General features: G+C 42.1%; 1 pseudogene across 1 annotated transcript in view; it reads right to left on the reverse strand.

Annotated features, from left to right (window-relative positions):
• LOC307177979 (charged multivesicular body protein 3-like) overlaps positions 1–18112 on the reverse strand; it is a 50570-nt pseudogene extending 32458 nt beyond the window's left edge. The window contains exon 1 of the transcript in view: positions 18078–18112. The product of the transcript in view is annotated as a charged multivesicular body protein 3-like (transcript). The remainder of the gene's footprint in view (positions 1–18077) is intronic.
• Positions 18113–20266: the final 2154 nt, after the last annotated feature.

Raw genomic sequence — 20266 nt, forward strand, 5'->3', positions numbered from 1 at the left:
TCCCTGGTGGCGCAGTGGTTGAGAGTCTGCCTGCCGATGCAGGGGACGCGGGTTCGTGCCCCGGTCCGGGAGGATCCCACATGCCGCAGAGCGGCTAGGCCCGTGAGTCATGGCTGCTGAGCCTGCGCGTCCGGAGCCTGGGCTCCGCAATGGGAGAGGCCACGGCGGTGAGGTCCGCGTACCGCAAAACAAACAGACAAACAAACAAACAAACAAAAAACCCAAGAATAGCTATCTCAGTAGAAGAACTTATTAACACAGAGATTTACATGAGTGAAACTAGTCAATAAGAGAAGAGACTTAGGGAGGATGAAAGGAAATGAAGAGAAAAGGGAATAAATAATGAAACAGTTCAAGTCAGAGTTTGATTTTATTTCCCATCCCCTAATCTTCATAAACCAAGATTTTTATACATTGGGTCTATCGATAAGAACCAGTTAAAAAATAAGGGAGAAGAGAGCCTTAAGTAAATAATAAAGCTAACAGAGACCCAGGGACAGATCCTTCCGTCAAACGCACAGCTTGCTCCTCCACATATAGTATCTTGAAAAATCTTTACTGCCTTCAAAGATACAGCCCTTGGCACCGAGCACCATGCCTGCAAGTTTAAAATGTGGACCTCCATATTTATGTTCCCCAGACGGTGGGGTTTATAAATGCACCATGGGGTGCTATTGAAATTAATAATTTAATTCATTTCCGTGATGGTGCCGTGATTGCTAGTCATTAGGCAATAGCATAGTTAGCAGAGTCTCTCAGTTCTGGGATGTAGCTGAAGGGTAATCTCAGTGAGAGTAATTCCTCTGTCATCCTATTTCAAATGCAGTCAATCCCTTCTGAATGGGGAATAGCCAAAAGTTTCTGGAATTAAAATGAAGACAGCATCAACCTAGTTAGAATAAGATGGCTTCAATTTATGTGATTTCAGAAGTTTGAAAACAGTTCTCTAAGGACCAGTGAAATGATCTGTGATTATTTAGCTTGGAGAAGGAACAGATAAGGAGAGACCCCAAGCACTGTCTCCAAACACACAAACCTCTCACTCTCTGTCTGTGGACAATCTACATCCAAACGCTTGAGAATTAACTGCACTTTTACTTTCTATTCCCACTTGTCTGCTTATCAAGGGAATATATTGGCAGCTGGGCTAAATGACTTCTGAAGTCTCTTCCAGAGATTCTAAGAGATTCACCGAGTCAATGGTGGGGTGGAGGGAATAGTGGGAAAACAGTTCTGTATTTCCTCAAGGGAAGTCCTTGCTTCTCTCAGCCTAACGATCTGGAAGCCTAAATGTGTAAGAGGGGAAATTATCGGGCAATGGCACACATAAGTTTGGCCAACGTAAGCCCATTGGAATTTTGAACCCAAGAGGCTGTATGTAACTGCCTTGGATTTATAAAGTGCCTCTTCTTCTTTGAGAAACCTAAACCTATTTCCATATTTCCCTTATTATCCTCAAAGTTTTTGTTAATCATAGAAGTAAGGCCTGACCTATAGATCCTCATTCAATAGCTAAAGGAACTAATCCATGAATAATAACATAATCCCCCAAAATGTTGGAAATAGATTCTGCTACCTTCACTCCTCTCCTTGGCTCCAACCATTCGATTTCGCCTTTGGACGACTCTATTTCTGCCCAACGCTCAGAGTCTGAATGAGCAGGAAGAGAAACAGAATGATTTCTTACATCACTTCCACCAGCAATAACCCTGAATGGGGCACAGGCTCAGACTCTGCCTACCACTGCATTCAAGAGAGGGGAAGAGTTAGTTAGGAAACAGAAAGCAGAAGATGAACACAGATACCTCCACCTCCCAAGAGGAGGAATGGGACCTAGCAACTCCATAAAGACCAGACCCTTCTCTTTTGCTTCACACTCCTGTCTCATGTGGGTCAAGGAGCTCTCAGGATGGATCCAGGACACAGAAGGATAACTACCTTTTTGTCCCAACCTGGTATCAAGGAAAGCTTTAAAAAGGCTGTGGGTTTGGGGAAATGGCAACAAAAATTTGCCCTACTGTTGTTTTTCAGTAACTACACAGTAAACATCACTGATGAAGTAAGTACATGGTGACTGCAGGCAGGACACCCCAGTAATTGTTCTGAGTGATAACGGTGAACATTCCATGCTAAATGCCCAGGGCTTCTTGCTTATCTCCCTAACTGCCTCACCTCTTACTTTCCTGACAGTTTGTACCTCTTCAATAGTGCTTCTCATACCATGTTTAGACTGCAGACTCAGAAATTCTGCCCTACTCACCTCCATAGCTGTCTCCATGACACCAACACAGGGGTTCCCACATAGGAGAAGGTTGGGAGATGTTACTGAATCACATTCATCTGATTAGTGGAAACAGTAGGTATCACTAAAGGGCGGGTGATGGAATTTGCTCTATTTTCTTTCTGGTAATGAAAAGAAGAGGTAAGGAGGACCCAGACTCCTTACGTATATTGCACCTTACCTATGTGACAAAAGAGAAGGAAGTTAAGGTGGCATTTTTCGCAGAAATGAAGGAGCTCCTCTACTTGGCAACATTGAAGATGTTGGGGGACAGGTGGGAGATTTGGAGCCACTGATTATTTTTCCTCTTCCCATTGCTCTCATGCAGTTGTTATCGTGGCTGCTGTCGGTGACATTTCACAGGGCATTACTTACTCTTGAAAATGCCTTCCAGTGACCTGGCAAAAGTATGTAGTAAACAGGCCCTTGGACTAAAAGTCAAGTGAATTATGTCCTAATCCCAGCACTTTCCCCAACTCGCAGTGTGAACTTGTGCAAATCTTGGAGCTGCCCTTGTTCTCAGCGTCCTCTTTTTAAGGGTGCCGTAGTGGAAGGAGAGTGGGCTTGGGGGTTAAACAAACATGGGTTTAAATATCACACCTTACTTTTATAAATTATGTGGCCTTGGGCAAGTTAAGTCACTCGCATAGTCTCAAGTTCTTCATTTTTAACATGAGGATGGCCTGTCCTAATACAGAGAACTTTAAATGAGCTCATACATGTAAAACGCATCGTCAAATACCTGGCATAAACTAGGCATCCAAATATGTTATTTGCTTCACTTTTCTATGAAATGGGTGTTATAGGCTGAATGTTTATATTCCCCCCAAAATTCATATGTTGAAACCTAATGCCCAATGTGCTGGTATTAGGAGGTGGGGCTTTGGGAGGTGATTAGGTCATGAGGGTGGAGCCCTCATGAATGGGATTAGTGCCCTTATAAAAGAGGCTCTAGAGAGCTACCTCGCTCCTTCTACCCTGTGAGGACACAATGAGAAGTCAGCCATCTACAACCTGGAAGAGGGCTCTCACTAGAACCCGACCATGCTGACATACTGGCCTCCAGAACTTTGAGCAATAAGTTTCTGCTGTTTATAACCACCTGGTTTGTGCTGTTTTGTTACAGCAGACTAAGACAATGGGGTTTCATCACCTCCTTGTCAAGTTGTTTTAAGGATCAAATGAGATTATAAATGATAAAGTTCACTGAAAACTGCAAAATACTATGCATTTGTATTCACATGGGAATAAGAGAAACAGAACATAAATAACTAGGCACTATTGTATTATGCTCCAATATCCAAAGAAAATTATCTAGTGCTTTCAAAATTGTTGTTTTTTTTGTGTGTGGTAGACGGGCCTCTCACTGCTGTGGCCTCTCCTGTTGCAGAGCACAGGCTCCGGATGTGCAGGCTCAGAGGCCATGGCCCACGGGCCCAGCCGCTCCACAGCATGTGGGATCCTCCTGGACTGGGGCACAAACCCGTATCCCCTGCATCAGCAGGCAGACTCTCAACCACTGCACCACCAGGAAAGCCCTTCAAAGTATTTTTAAAACAACTTTTAAGAAGGAAACCAACATGAATTGTTTTTATTATAAGAAGCCATTTGTGGGGTTGGGCTAGGGAGAGGAAATGAAACTCCAAGTGTGATAAGATATAGAAGGATGACAGAGGTGGCTCTAATTTACACCTATATTCTGGCTCATCAGCAAAAGTGAGTTCCAATCCAAACTAAATGTGTCAGCACTATTTACAATAACCAGGACGTGGAAGTAATGTAAATGTCCATCAACAGAGGAATGGATGAAGAAGATGTGGTGCATATATGCAATGGAATATTACTCAGCCATAAAAAAGAATGAAATAATGTCATTTTCAGCAACATGTATGGACCTAGAGATTGTCATACTGAGTGAAGTAAGGCAGACAGAGAAAGACAAATATCATGTGATATCGCTTATATGTGGAATCTAAAAAAAGGGTACAAATGAACTTATATACAAAACAGAAATAGAATTACAGATGTAGGAAATAAACTTATGGTTACCAGGGGGGAAGGAGGGGAGGGATAAATTGGAAGATTGGGATCGACATATACACACTACTGTATATAAAATAGATAACTAATAAGGACTTACTGTATAGCAAAGGGAACTCTACTCAATACTCTGTAATGGCCTATATGGGAAAAGAATCTAAAAAAGAGTGGATATATGTATATGTATAATTGATTCACCTTGTTGTACCCTGAAACTAACACAACATTGTAAATCAACTATACTCCAAAATTTTTTTTAAAAAACACACAACAAACTAAATGTGTCAGAATAGAAGGATCAGTCCAATGACCATTTCAGTCAATCTTGAGTGATTCATGCTCAGTGGAGACTTTGTGAAGATGGATAATGGCTAGAGTTCTTTGTTATAGCCTCCTGCTAAGTGTGCCAGGCATATAAAAACACCTTGGCCGCTCTAATTCAGTAGGACAACTCTTTCCAAACTCTGATGCAGGGAGCACTTTTCCACAGAATGTTTATAGTGCTCTGGAGTCAAATATGTTTAGGAAAATCTTTACCCTTGTCTCAGATATCCACAGCATGTATTTGTAGAGTAAAGCTTTTGGGAGGTCTTGGAGAATTAAGTACATTTGTTTAACCCAGAATTTCCCAAACTAATTAAACCATAAGATTTTTCCCCTTTCCTCTGCAAAGTCACAATTCATGGCTGTTAGAACAATGTTTTATGTAAACACAAATCCAAGAAGAGATCTGTCTCCCAACCATGGACCCTGTTCTGTTATACAGGGGCCATAGTCAGCATGCCGCAGAGTGAGGTTGGTGGGAAACAAGAGCTTCAGGGCCTTTGCTAGATAATTGTGCATATTCTTCCATCAGTGTTGTGGAACCAGAATGTCACTTGGAAGAGCAGAGATCATAGATATATATTTCAGTATGGCAAATATTCACCACCACATGGACACTGCAGAGGGTCTTGGGTGAGGGAGGCCTACGTAGCACCACCCAATGCCAGAGCACATTTCATTCTCAGATCGAGCCATCAGCAAAGGGGGTTATGGAGAGAGAAAACTGAGGCACTGCCCTCATTCCGCAATGATGCAGCAAATGCACTAAAAGTCAACCCCCACCCCTTACTCTCCCTCCCCTGCTCAAAACCATTTCAGATCCAAATAATAGCTAAACTTGTCATTGAGAGAAATCTGGCATCTTCAAGGTGGTTATACAGTTTCTAAATTCACTCTCTGAACATGGTTCTAGCTTAAAGAGCAGAAGCTTAAATCGAGTAGTAAAAATCAGACGGAGTAACAGGACACAGGTTTCACATCCTTTTCCCCCAGTGCCCTGTGCCCACACACACACACTTATTCTTCTATTTATTTTCCTCCACTATTCAGATTCATTGGCATCATCCTTTCCTCCCAGCGATGATCTACACCATTGTCTTCTTGCCACACAATCCAATTCAAGACAATTGTTTCTTATCCACTGTGTGCCAGGCACTGACTTAGAGTCATCCGTTCTCGGGGTCATCTTGGAGCAGACTCATCTTGGCTTCTGCCCTCTCATGCACGGTATTTAACTGATTACAAAATCCCATCGATTCTACCTCTGAAATATCACCCCACTGTTACCAGATCTACTTCCTTAACTATCCTCCCACGGCCCTCCTTCTGGTCCTCATCATTTCTCACCCAGAAAAATGCAGCAGCCTGATGGGTCTTCCTGCCTCCAGAATTAATCCACTTCCATGCTTGGGCAGCCAAAGATCTGACCATGAACTAATGATGCTCTGCATCATCTACAGAAAACAGCCTCGACTTTAGGCAGCAGCATGAGGGGTCCTTCATAGTCTGGCCCCTCACTACCTTTACAAATCCAAGTTTCCAGGACTCTTGCCTTCTCCCTTTCCTCCATCATATGTCCCCCAGCAACAATGGAGTCTTATTCATTATTCTTAGTATATAATGCTAGGTCTGGCACAAAGCATGTACTCAGCAAATTCCTGTCAGATGATATGTGGCATAAATGTATGAATGAATGGACGAAAAAGTAAATATATTACTTTTGTACTGCTGCTGTAAAAAGTTACCACAAATTTATTGGTTTAAGACAGCGGTCCTGGGACATCCCTAGTGGCCCAGTGGTTAAGAATCCACCTGCCAATGCAGGGGACACGGGTTCTATCCCTGGACCAGGAACATCCCACATGCCACGGAGCAACTAAGCCCGTGCGCCACAACTACTGAACCTGCACTCTAGAGCCCGTGAGCCACAACTACTGAGCCCGCGTGCCACAACTATGGAAAGCCCGTGCGACTAGAGCCCCTGCTCCACAACAAGAGAAGCCACCACGATGAGAAGCCTGTGCACTGCAATGAAGAGTAACCCCCACTCGCCACAACTAGAGAAAGCCCATTCACGGCAATGAAGACCCAATGCAGAAAAAAAAAAAAAAAAGACAGCAGGGACTTCCCTGGTGGCGCAGTGGTTGAGAGTCCGCCTGCCGATGCAGGGGACACGGGTTCGTGCCCCGGTCTGGGAAGATCCCACATGTCGCAGAGCGGCTAGGCCCGTGATCCATGGCCGCTGAGCCTGTGCGTCCAGAGCCTGTGCTCCGCAACTGGAGAGGCCACAACAGTGAGAGGCCCGCGTACCGCAAAAAGAAAAACAAAAAAAACCAACCAAACAAAAAATAGCAGTCCCCAACCTTCTTGGCACCAGGGACCGGTTTCGTGGAAGACAGTATTTCCACGCAGGTAGGGTGGGGGGTGCAGGTGGGGGGATGGTTGTTCAGGCAGTAATGTGAGCGATGGGGAGCGGCAGATGAAGCTTCCGTCACTTGCCTGCCGCTCAGCTCCTGCTGTGCAGCCGGTTCCTAACAGGACCCGGACTGGTACCGGTGCGCAGACCGGGGGTTGTGGAAAACTGGTTTAAGACAACACAAGGTTATTATATTATAGTTCTGGAAGTCAGAAGTCCAAAATGGGTTAACAGGGCTGCATTCCTTCTGGAGGCTCCAGGGAAGAACCTGTTTCCTTGTCTCTTCCAGCTTCTAGAGGCCACCTTATTCCCTGGCTTCATGCCCCTTCCTGTATCTTCACATCACTCTAAACTCTGCTTTGATCATCCCATATCCTTCTTCTCTCGATATCTCTGACTTTGACACTCCTGCATCCTTCTAGTAAGGACCTTTGTGACTACATCATAGAGTCTATCTGGATAATCCATAATAAACTCCCTGTCTCAAGTGCTATAACTCAGTCATATGCAAAGTTCCTTTTGCCATGTAAGGCAACATAGTTAACAGTTTTGGAGATTAGGATGTGAATGTCTTGGGGTGGGAGGCATTCTTCAGCCTTCCACAGTGAATCAATAGATTTTTTTTTTAAATGAGAAGTATCATAGTAGTATAAGCTGCCAGGGAAAATATAAAAAGGTGAGTCTAAACTCTGCCTAGAAAATCAAGGAAAAGCTTCACAGAGGGAATGGTGCTTGAGCTGAGTTTGAAGCGTATGCAGGAGTTCTAAAGGGACACAGGGAGGCAGCTCTTCTATGTGGAGGAAAGGGCATAACCAAAAGCAGAAGCATGGGGACGGGGGCCAGTGGGTTGACAGGACAGAAGCACAGGTTTCAAGCGGAGGGTACAGTGAAAGGGAGAGTGGACTGGAGGGCAGGATCTTACATGCCAAGCTAAGGAGTTTGGAGTTTACTCTGAAGTATGTGGGGAATCATTTGGGAAGCAAGCAGGGATATGAAACGATTACGTTCTAGAACAGCACTATCCAATAGAACTTTCTGCAATGATGCAAATGCTCTCTATCTACACTGTTCAATGGGCAACCATGAGCCGCATGAGCTATTGAGCACTTAAAACGTAGCCAGAGTAACTGAATTTTAAATTTTATTTAATTTTAATTAATTTAAATGTAAATAGCTGTATGTGGCTTGTGGCTACCCTATTGGACAATACCGTTCTGGAAGGATGACCTGGAGGAGAGATTGAAGGTGATTTGTAGGTATGGGAGACTAAAGGCAGGGAGCCCAGAAGACATCTGCCCAGATGAAAAGCGAACATAACCTAAAATACTGGCAGTAGTGATGACAGTTGGTGGAGACATTAGAGAGGGTTGTCATACTAGGAGTGTTTGATTGATTGAATGTAGGTATAGTCAAGTCTAAGAAGAATCTCAGTATCTCATGTGGGTGGTTGAATAGTGCTATTCACCAGGTTAAAGGAGCAGAGTTTAAATGTTATGATGATAAATTTAATTTAACAGACCTACTTTTAAGCTTCCTATTAAATGGAAACATTCTAAAATAAATATGTCTACAGCTCACGAGACAGAGATCTGGGCTGAAGGTATAGGTTTGGAAACTATCAGCACATAGGTGAAGGCTGAGCCCCTGGGTGTGGATGGTTTTACCCAGGAGGAGTAAATAGCCTAGAAAAGCAGAGGATACAAGACAGAACCTCAGGGAGAACGAGCATAGGCTGGGAGGAATGGATTCTTGAGCTATGAGGAAAACTAGGAGAGAGTGGGGTTGTAGACTCCGAAGGAGGAAGAAATCAGGAAGGAAATGATGAGTTTTTCTTACAGAGCTCAGATGCAATAGTGACTGAAAAGTTGTCATGGGATTTGAGACAGGTGACTTAGCAAGAGCAGTTTCAGCAGAGTGGGGATGGAGGTTGATGGGCAATGGAAGCCGGAGGAGTCATGGGTAATTGTGAGGGAAAAGGCAGAGGCACCATGGTAGACCCTAAGCGTTAACTCTTGTCTCAATGAGCTTGACTGAGAGAAAAGGAGAAGGAGACCAGAGGGTAAAGGGGAATACAAAGGTGAAAGATAGGTGAGATTTACTCCCATTTACATGCAGAAGGCAAGAGACTAAAGCTTGGGGGATGCTGAAAATATAGGAGAGAGGAAAAGGGGGATGGATAACGCTGCCAGCTGTCCAAACCAAGCAGTCTATACTTTAGTTTTCCACATGATAAAAGCAAAGAAAAACACATAGGTGTAGATTCCATTTTAAAAATTCCATTTGAAAAATATAATTATATGTGCACAAGTAGTACAGTCTAATGTAAAATGTAAGCTATAATACAGATTTTTATCAGTATGCTTTCCCTGTCAGGCCATCCTTGGTCCACAAATTTAATTAAAGAGCCTCTGGTATTTCTGTCGAAACCTCTGACACATCAGAGAATGACTGATAGAGCAAGGTCTCTGCATCTCAGAGAATTAGCCCCTTGTCATTTGCTGAGCCAAGGCCAGAATGACCTTCTTTCCAGAGGCATCAGAGGTGACTATAGGAGCAAAGTTACAAAAGTATAAAATCATTCCCAACTTGCCCCTCAGGTTTCCCCACTGCTCCACTACCAGCACCCTATACACACACACACACACACACACACACACACACACACACACACGCACACTCTCTTACACAGACACACGCAAACCCTACTTTACATAAGGATAGCTGTCTTAGTCTGTTCTGGCTACAAAATACCATAGATGGGGCGGCTTATAGATGACAGGAATTGATTTCTCCCAGTTCTGGAGGCTGGCTGGCTTCCTGATTCATAGATGGTCATCTTCTCACTGTGTACTTACATGGCAGAAGGATCTCTCTGGAGCCTCCTTTATAAGGACACGAATCCCATTGATAAGGGTTCTGCCCTCATGACTAATCACCTCCCTAAGGCTTCCCTTCAAACGCCATCACATTAGGGCTTAGGCTTCAACATATGAATTATGGAGGGGGTGGGAGGGACAAAAACATTCAGCCAATGACAATGGGATAGTTGTGACCTGGGCTCATCTCCCACCTTCACTCTGATAGCCACCAGTAGGTTTAGAGTTGTCTCTAAGAAGTGGCCTCAGTAGAGTCAGGGGGACTGAAAGGAAGAAGAGAAGGGTCAGGAAGAAAAAGAAGATGGAAATACAGAGGTTCCTGCAGGAGAGAGTGTGAAAGTAACACTCATGACACTTGAGGACACCTGGACATTTCATTAGCCATCATAGATTTTGGTCTTGGGAGTGTCAAGCACATACAGAGAGTCAGATTAAGTAATATGGGAAGAGTGACTATAGGCCAGTGCTTTGTAAACTCTCTGAGGAAGAGGAGTGGGGCGGGAAGAAGGAGAGGAGAAAAGGGGAGGGGAGGGGGATAGAGAAGGTGAGGAGAAGGCAACTATGTTCTGCTACTCCCTGAATTCTTCACATATCCCCATGTCATCAGCCCATAGTCCCAGTCAAATGCTGGGGATGAAAATCTGTTCAATGCTAATGGCGCTTGAGTGGGAGATTTCTTTCTCTTTCCTGGCACTCCAAACGGTGGCAGCCTGGCCCTGTCTATTCATTAATGCCTGTTAGTCAATACTGAAGGAGATGACAGAGTACTTGCAAACGACACAGCCAACATGTATTCCTGTGTCTCCAAGGAAGGGAGAATTTGCCAAAAGCTCAGATCTTTTTCTACGGAAAGCTAAACAATAGAAGAGAAGAAGAAGAAACTGGGAGCTGGAAATTTCAGGTTCATTATCGTTTTCAGATAAGGAATATGTGGCTCACAGATGCTTAATGAATTGCCCAAAGAAACAAACCAGAGACCAGGTCTCCTGACTCCCCAGCACGTTCCCTTTCCACTGCTTCAAAGGTTTCAGATTCAGTCCCCTGGGGGCAACCTGGAAAAAAGGGTGGAAGGAAGTCCAGTTGAGTGGGCAGACTCTGGTTCCCCCACCCCTTCAACCACATTTAAACATGGTGATTCCTTTTGTCTCCCCTACACACACACACACACACACACACACACACACACACACACACACACACACACAGGGCTTCTACATAATATTTCATTTAAAGCAAATTTCTGTTCCTAAAACTAAGTTAAAAAACACTGCGTATACCATACTTCTATTTATGTTTTACATACAACAAGAAACAGTCCTTGTTCTAAAGACTCATTATCAAATACAGAAGGCTTTTTTCAATATGAGTATGATGTGAAACTGATGAGGGAGTGAACTGAATAGTGAGAGTGGGTGGAAAAAGAGTTAGTTAGTGCAGAAAGATTCCCATGCAGCAGGTAGACCTTTCTCTGGAGAGTGTATGACAATGTTTCTCAAACTGTTTTTGTACATTGAAATCACCCAGAGAGCTTGTTAAAGCACACATCTCAGACCCCACGCCAGAGTTTCTGATTCAGAAAGTGTGGGGTGGAGACCAAGAATTTTCACTTCTACCAAGTTCCTAGATGTTGCCGGTGCTTCTGGTCCAGGGACCGCATATTGAGAATCACTGGTGTAGAGTACAGACGGTTGAACAGGAGTAGCTTCTACAGGAGGTCCTCACGATGCTCCCAACTGAACTTTTGGTATAAAGCAAGAACTTCTTTCTGAGGTAGTATCATTCAATTGGTGCAAATAATATCTGGGACTTTTTTTTTAACATCTTTATTGGAGTATAATTGCTTTACAGTAGTGTGTTGGTTTCTGCTTTATAACAAAGTGAATCAGCTATACATATACATATAGCCCCATATCTCCTCCCTCTTGCATCTCCCTCCCACCCTCCCTATCCCACCCCTCTAGGTGGTCACAAAGCACCGAGCTGATCTCCCTGTGCTATGCGGCTGCTTCCCACTAGCTATCTATTTTACATTTGGTAGTGTATATATGTCCATGCCACTGTCTCACTTCGTCCCAGCTTACCCTTCCCCCTCCCTGTGTCCTCAAGTCCATTCTCTACATCTGTGTCTTTACTCCTGCCCTGCCTTTTTAAGACAAGGAAAGATGCTTATGTTATGATGTTGAATAAAAAAGAATATGATTTCAATGAGAAAAGATAATAGGAAAGAAACTGAAATGTGCTAATTATTTTCCCTGCTGCACAAAGCAGACAGTATTTGATCTCTAGACATTATGTAGATATGGTAGTTGGTGGTTGGTATGGGAATAAATGCTTATATCTATATGTGTATCAGAGGTACTCATCCATTTAAAAACCATTCATAAACATTGGGGTTTGGGGTGGAAATAAATTTCTATTTATATGCATATGAGTGTCGTATGCACTCATTCCTTCCACAAATATTTATAAATGCCTACCAGATGCCAGGCACTGTGCCAGGCACTGGGGAAGAGACACATGTTCATTGCCTGCAGTCCCATGAAAGAAACAGGAAGTGAGATAAGAACTAATAGAAGTTTATGGAAAATTCTGTGGAGAGGGAACCATTTGGTTTGACAGATATTGAGCTCCATTTTGGACAATTTAAGTTTGGGTTTGCAGAACATACAGGGTGAGAGATCAAGTAGGAAGCTGGAAAATGTGTAACTCTTGGGGGAAACCTGGGTTGGAGGTGTAGATTGGAGTCTCTAATTACAGGTATAGATGATTCCTCCATGAACATGAGTGACGTATGAGGAAAAGAACACCAGCTAGGTAAGGAGGAGCCGGTAAAGAAGCTTGAGAAGATAATGCATAAAATTAAGGACATATTAATGCTTCCTTTTTAAACAATAGTGATTTATTTGCTTGCTATAAGATTCCTGTAGTAATTTAGTCAGTATACCCTTCAGGAAAGAGATGATATGCTGAACTAGTCATAACATGTCTAATACTTCCTGGTGAGAATCAAACCATACTCAGTATTTTCATGTAAATCATGGTGTCTTATTTAAGTGAGCAAAGGTTTATTCTCACAAACATAATGCTAAAATCCTTATTAATAATTTTTCTAATAGTTTTCTCCTTAAGGCCATTAGCTTTCACTCATTTAGTCATATACATGTGTGTGTGTGTATATATATATATATATATAGTATTTGTCATGTGCAAAAAATAAGTCAATTTCCATCAGTCTAGGGCGCTAACAGATTTGTAGTGTAATCTCACATGTGCTCACGTGTGTGCATGCACACACACACACAAACACAATCGTTTACCTTCTTCCTTATACCTCATCTCTCTTTGTGTGTTTAAGGTACAATTACAATGCTGAGACTGTCACATCTCTAGTTATATTTGTCATGAGCTCTTACAATTTTAAGTAAAAATCACTCCTCAGTCTGTGGGTTAATATTCAATTCAATGTATATTTAATACGCTCTTTTGTCCATGTTGATACAATAGTGGGTTAGAGGACTATTTCTGCACTCACTGAACTTACTGAGCAATAAGTAGCCTTTTTGACAAAAGAAAGTCGGCTTTCCAGTTATTTATGTGTACAACAGTATATATGTATTTAAAATGTGTCGATGATGTTTTTGTTATTTTGTTATATATATGGTTTCAGGTTGTCATTTTGGTCATTGTGCAGGTTATACATGTGTAATACTGTATTTATAAGAATTTAAGATTTTTAAGGTTTGGGAGTGAAAGATTTGACTACAAAGAAACAACGCAAGGGATTGTTGAGGGTATATATCCAACAGATTGTTGGATCTGTTCTGTATCTTGACTGTGGTAGTGCTTACACAATTCTGCATTTGTCAAAAGTACAGAACTCTACACCCCCAAACTTACTATATGTAAATTTAAAAATAAATTTAAATGCTGAATCTATAATAGTTGCTACTTTAAAGGATATTGTTTAAAATAAATTCAACTTGTTACTTTATGGTCAAACCACTGATACACACACACACACACACACACACACACTCTTCTCTTTATAGAACTTCCACACAAGGTTATTTATTTGCTTGTAATCTTACTCCAGGGAAGTTCGGTTGACTTTCCCAAGATACAGTGGAAGGGGGCTGTTCAACACTTTTTGCCTGCAATACCTCAAATTTCTACTTGTTTGTTAAGAGAATTCTCCAGAGACAGATGTATTACAGCACTTTGAGAACAATATTCACACCCACTGATGAAGAGTGAAAAGAGAGAGCTCAGGGTTCCACTCTGGGAAACAATTTAGTGGCTACATGTGTTACTTAGGAATTAACTTGGAGCAGGTACCTGGGAAGAAGCAATTAAAAATGGTGACAAATACCTCCCAGAGTATATGGGGATTAAGACTTGTGCTCAAGTCTTCCATCGCTGCCTCTGTGAACACACTGGACTTCAAGTACACGTCTCTTTATCCACTCTATTACCTCATGGCCATTACTTGCGGGTGATAGATGCTGGTGTTCACAGAACAGCGTGCTGATGCATTTTTTCCTGCCATTGTATGTAACATGTTTTCTAATTCTTTTGCTCTATTCAGCATTTGACCCCAACGATAGGGGATTATGGTATTAACTCTCTACCCAGCACACATTCTTTACAGACTCTCACTAAATACTGTAAGCCTGCTGCAGATAGGAATAAAAGTGAAAGCATACCGTCTGCTCTTAAGCTGAGCACACAGAGGGTCGTGATCCAATTGGAAGGGAAGCAGAATTTTTAAAAAGAAAGAGGTTTGACCAAATTTTAATCCTTGTCATTTTCATTTCTCTTACCCTGTGGATTTGGGTGATTTTATTTACACTGTCAGCTTGAGCCTAGGGATTGGAAATCAGGCTTTTATGGAGATTATTAAAAGTACATAGAGTACACTAAAGGTTGGGCTAACTGATATATGCTGCTAAAAATATGAATGTGAATGCCCTGGTATTAGATGCCACTGGTGTACATTTCATCCTCCTTAGAAGGTTATTCTTGGGAGCTGGACCTGCTGCAATGGTAATGAGATGCAGGCTGTCAGGGTATTTCTAATAGGGAGTGAACGACCAGGGATGGAGACGAATTAGCATTACTCAGATGAGAAGGTAGCTCTTTATACCATTAATTCCAATGCAAAGTAATTCCACCTCCGTCTCCTAAAAGAGAGGGTATTGTAAATTGGGGGCCAGGGGTGGGGATAGGAGGAGGGCAGGGTTAAAGCTTCAAGGATTTATTGATGGCTTGGATGGGCTGCGATGTCATCCAAGTCTCTAGGCTGGGTTTTTTTGGCCTGAGCTTCTCTAGTGACTAGATGCATGACTAGTGACTTGGTTAGGTAATGTTATATAGGCCTAGACGACAAAGATAAAGCTCTAGACCTCAGTCACAGTCTTTAAGATCTCAGCAGATAAAAATGAAATGGTTTACTCAATCTCAAAATACTAGGAGCATTCATGCTTTGACAAAGCAGGTTTAGGATCTCAAAGACATGGAAATACCACGTTACAAAGTAGTTGACTATACAAGACTGGTGTCCTTGCAAGGTTATAGATTATGATAATCTTAACAGGCTTAAGAGGGTTTTAGATGCATGGGTCACAGCTCTATGCTGGCCCACCATGAGAAAATGGGGTATTTTAGGGACTTATTTCCAATGATGAGGGCCAATAGCATCCCCAGGCCTGCTGCGTAGCCTCCTTGGGTGTCACTGATAGATCAAGAGTCACTGCTATGCTGCAGCTTTGAAGTGTGATCCACACCTAGAAATGGGGAGGAAAGAAAATGGCTGGAAACAATTGACCATGTGTTTATTTCACCTGGTGCTCACAAGTCCCAAGACCTGGACCATGATGTTGAGTTTATGAACTGAGGTCTGTATCTCTTTGTCATGTACTAGATGCCTATGTATTAAAATGTGCTATCCAGGCCGCAGACAAGGGACCACTGTAAAAGGTGGACCTTCAGTGCCTTCATTGCCTGAAACCTTAGCTCTGAACAACTTGTCCCAACTCTCTTACATTCTACATCCTGACTTGTTCCTTATCCTCTCAGCTTCACATCTGGTGATTTATTTTCCATTTTACAGCCTTACCCACTCACCCCCAAAACCAGCCACCCTCTGACTAAAATGTTTATTTCCCTCTTAAACTTTGATCCCAGTTCCTGCTGTGATGGTACTGCCCTCATGCATGCTGAGTAAACAGCCCCACCTGCCCACATGGACCGCTCTAATCAGTGTGCATGCATCTCCCAAGAGAGGCTCGCCCTCCAGGTGTCCCGCAGTCCCCAGGTAAGATCTGTTTGAGGACATTGAGTCAACTGCTACCAGAAAGAAGTAAGATATGTCCTTTAGTGTGATGGCATACAAACTGCTATGACTCTGACTCCTACCAGCCCAATCCTCCCTCATTAACTGTCCTTTGAAAACATAAACGAACATGTTATGCTATTTATATGTTTTTTCAAATCAGGTTTCACACGTTTTATTTACTGGATTTGCATAAGTCAGGAAGGATAGATATGAGTTCTCTCTTTAGTACAACAGTACTAGTGACATCATGACAAGTCCAGTGTCCTGGCCCATATTACATAGCAAGTGAATTACAGAGCTTAACGCACTTGGTCATTGCTTCATCTGCTACCTATGTTCCCTTGGACTGAGACCCTCCGGAAAACAGGGATCAAATCCATGTGGTCCCTCTCTATGAAAATTAACAAATAAATTAGACGATAGGATGATAAAATCGATGCTGATGAGAGTGATAAATATGCTTTTCATTTCTAACTGTATAAATCAATTTATTTTCCTGATTTTCATATCTGCATGCCTTTGCACTGTTTCCTCTACTTAGAATGCCCTAGAGCAGCGGTCCCCAACATTTTTGGCACCAGGGACCGGTTTTGTGGAGGACAATTTTTCCACAGATGGGGAGGTATGGTTCAGGTGGTAATGTGAGCAATGGGGAGCGATGGGGAGCTGCAGATGAAGCCTCGTCCACTTGCCTGCCGCTCACCTCCTGCTGTGCAGCCGGGTTCCTAACAGGCTGCGCACTGGTACCAGTCCATGGCCTGGGGATTGGGGACCCCTGCCCTAGAGATTGTGAAGTAAGTCAGACAGGGAAAGACAAATATCATATGATATCAGTCATACATGGAATCTAATTTAAAAATGATACAAATGAACTTATTTACAAAACAGAAATAGAGTTACAGATGTAGAAAACAAACTTATGGTTACCAGGGGAAAGTAGGGGGAGGGATAAACTGGAAGATTGGGATTGACATATACACACTACTACATATAAAATAGATAACTAATAAGGACCTACTGTATACCACAGGGAACTCTACTCAATACTGTGTAATGGCCTATATGGAAAAGAATCTCAAAAAGAGTGGATATATGTATATGTATAACTGATTCACTTTGCTGTACAGCAGAAACTAACACAACATTGTAAATCAACTATACTGCAATGAAACTTTTTAAAAAAAGGTAGTCCCTTTACACTCACTTTACAACACTAAAGTTAATAACATCATAACAATATATTAATAATGTATAATAGTATAATAGACAATAATATATATGCTATATATAAAAAAGAAAGAATGCCTTCCACCTGCCTTATTTGACTAGAAAATCTCTCTTCATCTTTTAGAACCTGACACCTGTGTAACCTCCTCACTGAGATCTGCACCTATCCCTGCCCCTCCCCACCTCCAAACAGAATTAACTATGTTATAAGCTGTTACACTTAGGATATAATTCTTTATGTCAGTTTTGTTTATCTGTATGTTTTTCCCACCAGATTATGGACAAGGCCAGCCTCAATTTCATAGTCCTTTTTGCACTCCAATCTCTGCCATGGTGCCCAATAAGTTACAGATACTAAAAAAGGATTTTGGGAACCAAATGTCATGAAGATGATGGTGATGAAGATGATCAGGCAGGAGGACGATTTCACTCCTTTCAAGAGAAATAAAGAGCTTTTCCAGCTTTATGAACTAGTCTTCCATTTAGAATAGTATATTAGTCAAGAATATCAATGCAGGCTGCTATAAAAAGCAATTTCCAGATAGAAATACTATTGCCCAATACAAAGCTATTACTTACTCGTGAGCATCTGGTGTTGCTTGGGCATCTTCCATTGTGTAGCTCTTCCATCTTAGAATTCTTTGCTTCCAGCTATTTAGATGGGAGAAAATGTAAAGAAGACACATGAGATTTTAACACACTTGGCCTCAAAATAACAGTCATCACTTCTGTTCCTGTTCCATTGGCTGGAGCTTGGGAATCACACAGCCCATCTAACTTCAGAGTGACCCAGGAAATGTAATCTTCCTGCATGTCCAAGAAGAGACTCCAAAATTGTGAAGACTCCAAAAGTTTCTTGCAATAGTCTAAACTTCTGGACACCAAATATCTATTTTACTTTCCTCTCACTCACAGAGCATGCTCACCTCACCCCATGGAGGACAATGTAAGGTCTCATCCAGTCACCACCACCATATCCATGTTCAGAACACCCAGGGGATGCAGCATCTTCTCCATCAGTCTTATGTAGGATCTCTAGGTGCAGTAGCCTACATATTAAAAAGACAGGTAATCTGTACCCTACTTCCTCACCAATCACAACCCATTTATATAACGGAAAAAAGAACAGGAAAATAATCCCGTTTGCAAAGGGAAATAATAGGTAACACTCAGCATGATGGTCCACAGCCATGCTGAGCCCCTCTGGGTCAGCACTGTGAAGCCCACACCTTCTAGGCAGGGTGGACGTGTGTGAGGTTGGCTCTAAGAAGGACTCCATTTTTTGTTCTTCTTCTTGGCCACATATGAAGTGGGCTTGGTGGTGGGGGGCTACCCTTCCTTCAGAACAGTGCACCTCTAAAAGTTTGACTTCCGCTCAGTCTGGAATGGGTTGGCAACTCGAGAATTGTTTTAAGCCTTGAGCAGGGAAAGACGTTTCAAGTCCAGGCCCCTGGTTTCTTTGGCAATGCAATTTTAAAAATTAGAAGACATATGATATATTTGCTTCCAGTCAGGTCCTTGTGCCAGTAAGCACACCCAGAGTTATTTTCTAGACATCGTTATCAAATCTACTCTTGTTTTTTTTTTTTAAACATCTTTATTGGAGTATAATTGCTTTATAATGGTATGTTAGTTTCAGCTTCACAACAAAATGAATCATTTATATATATACATATGTTCCCATATCTCTTCCCGCTTGCATCTCCCTCCCTCCCACCCTCCCTATCCCACCCCTCCAGGCGGTCACAAAGCACCGAGCTGATCTCCCTGTGCTATGCGGCTGCTTCCCACTAGCTATCTACCTTACGTTTGGTAGTGTATATATGTCCATGCCTCTTTATCGCTTTGTCACCGTTTACCCTTCCCCCTCCCCATAGCCTCAAGTCCATTCTCTAGTAAGTCTGTGTCTTTATTCCTGTTTCACCCCTAGGTTTTTCATGACATTTTTTTTTCTTAAATTCCATATATATGTGTTAGCATACGGTATTTGTCTCTCTCTTTCTGACTTACTTCACTCTGTATGACAGACTCTAGGTCTATCCACCTCATTACAAATAGCTCAATTTCGTCTCTTTTTATGGCTGAGTAATATTCCATTGTATATATGTGCCACATCTTCTTTATCCATTCATCCGATGATGGACACTTAGGTTGTTTCCATCTCTGGGCTATTGTAAATAGAACAAATCTACTCTTGTTTTCCTTCTTTCCCTCCACGCATTTCTCTCTTTTAACGTAATTACCTAAATGAATTGAGGCTATCAGAAACAATGGGTGGGAAGGCCATACCCTTGATTTGATATTTTACCTCAAGTAACTTCATTCAATGGAGAACTTTTACTGGATATTTGCCACTTAAAGCCTTCCTTTAGTATCACGTCTTACTGTCGGAGTCTAAGATAAATTTATTTTCTCTAATCTGATAGCCCGAATTTCTGGACTCTGTATTCTGTTTTTGCTAGCAAACTCATGAATTCTTTCCTGAGTCATCTCTTTCCGGTAGTACATATACCTAGATTAGCCAAAAACACTACTAAGTCTCTGTTTCCTAACCATTTCCTCTGATGATAAAAATTGTGATGTGACTACCTTCTAATTAATAGCAGGCAATAATTGTAGCAAATGATTTGTCACTGCATAACCTGAATTTCCATCTTTCCAGGTTCTGGTATTATGGGCTTGGCCAAAAAGTTCGTTCAAGTTTTTCCGTAACATCTTACAGAAAAACCCAAATGAACTTTTTGGCCAACCCAATAGTTTCTTTTCAG

The sequence above is a fragment of the Stenella coeruleoalba genome, assembly GCF_951394435.1.
Source record: "Stenella coeruleoalba genome assembly, chromosome: 1".
Taxonomy (NCBI): Eukaryota; Metazoa; Chordata; class Mammalia; order Artiodactyla; family Delphinidae; genus Stenella; species Stenella coeruleoalba.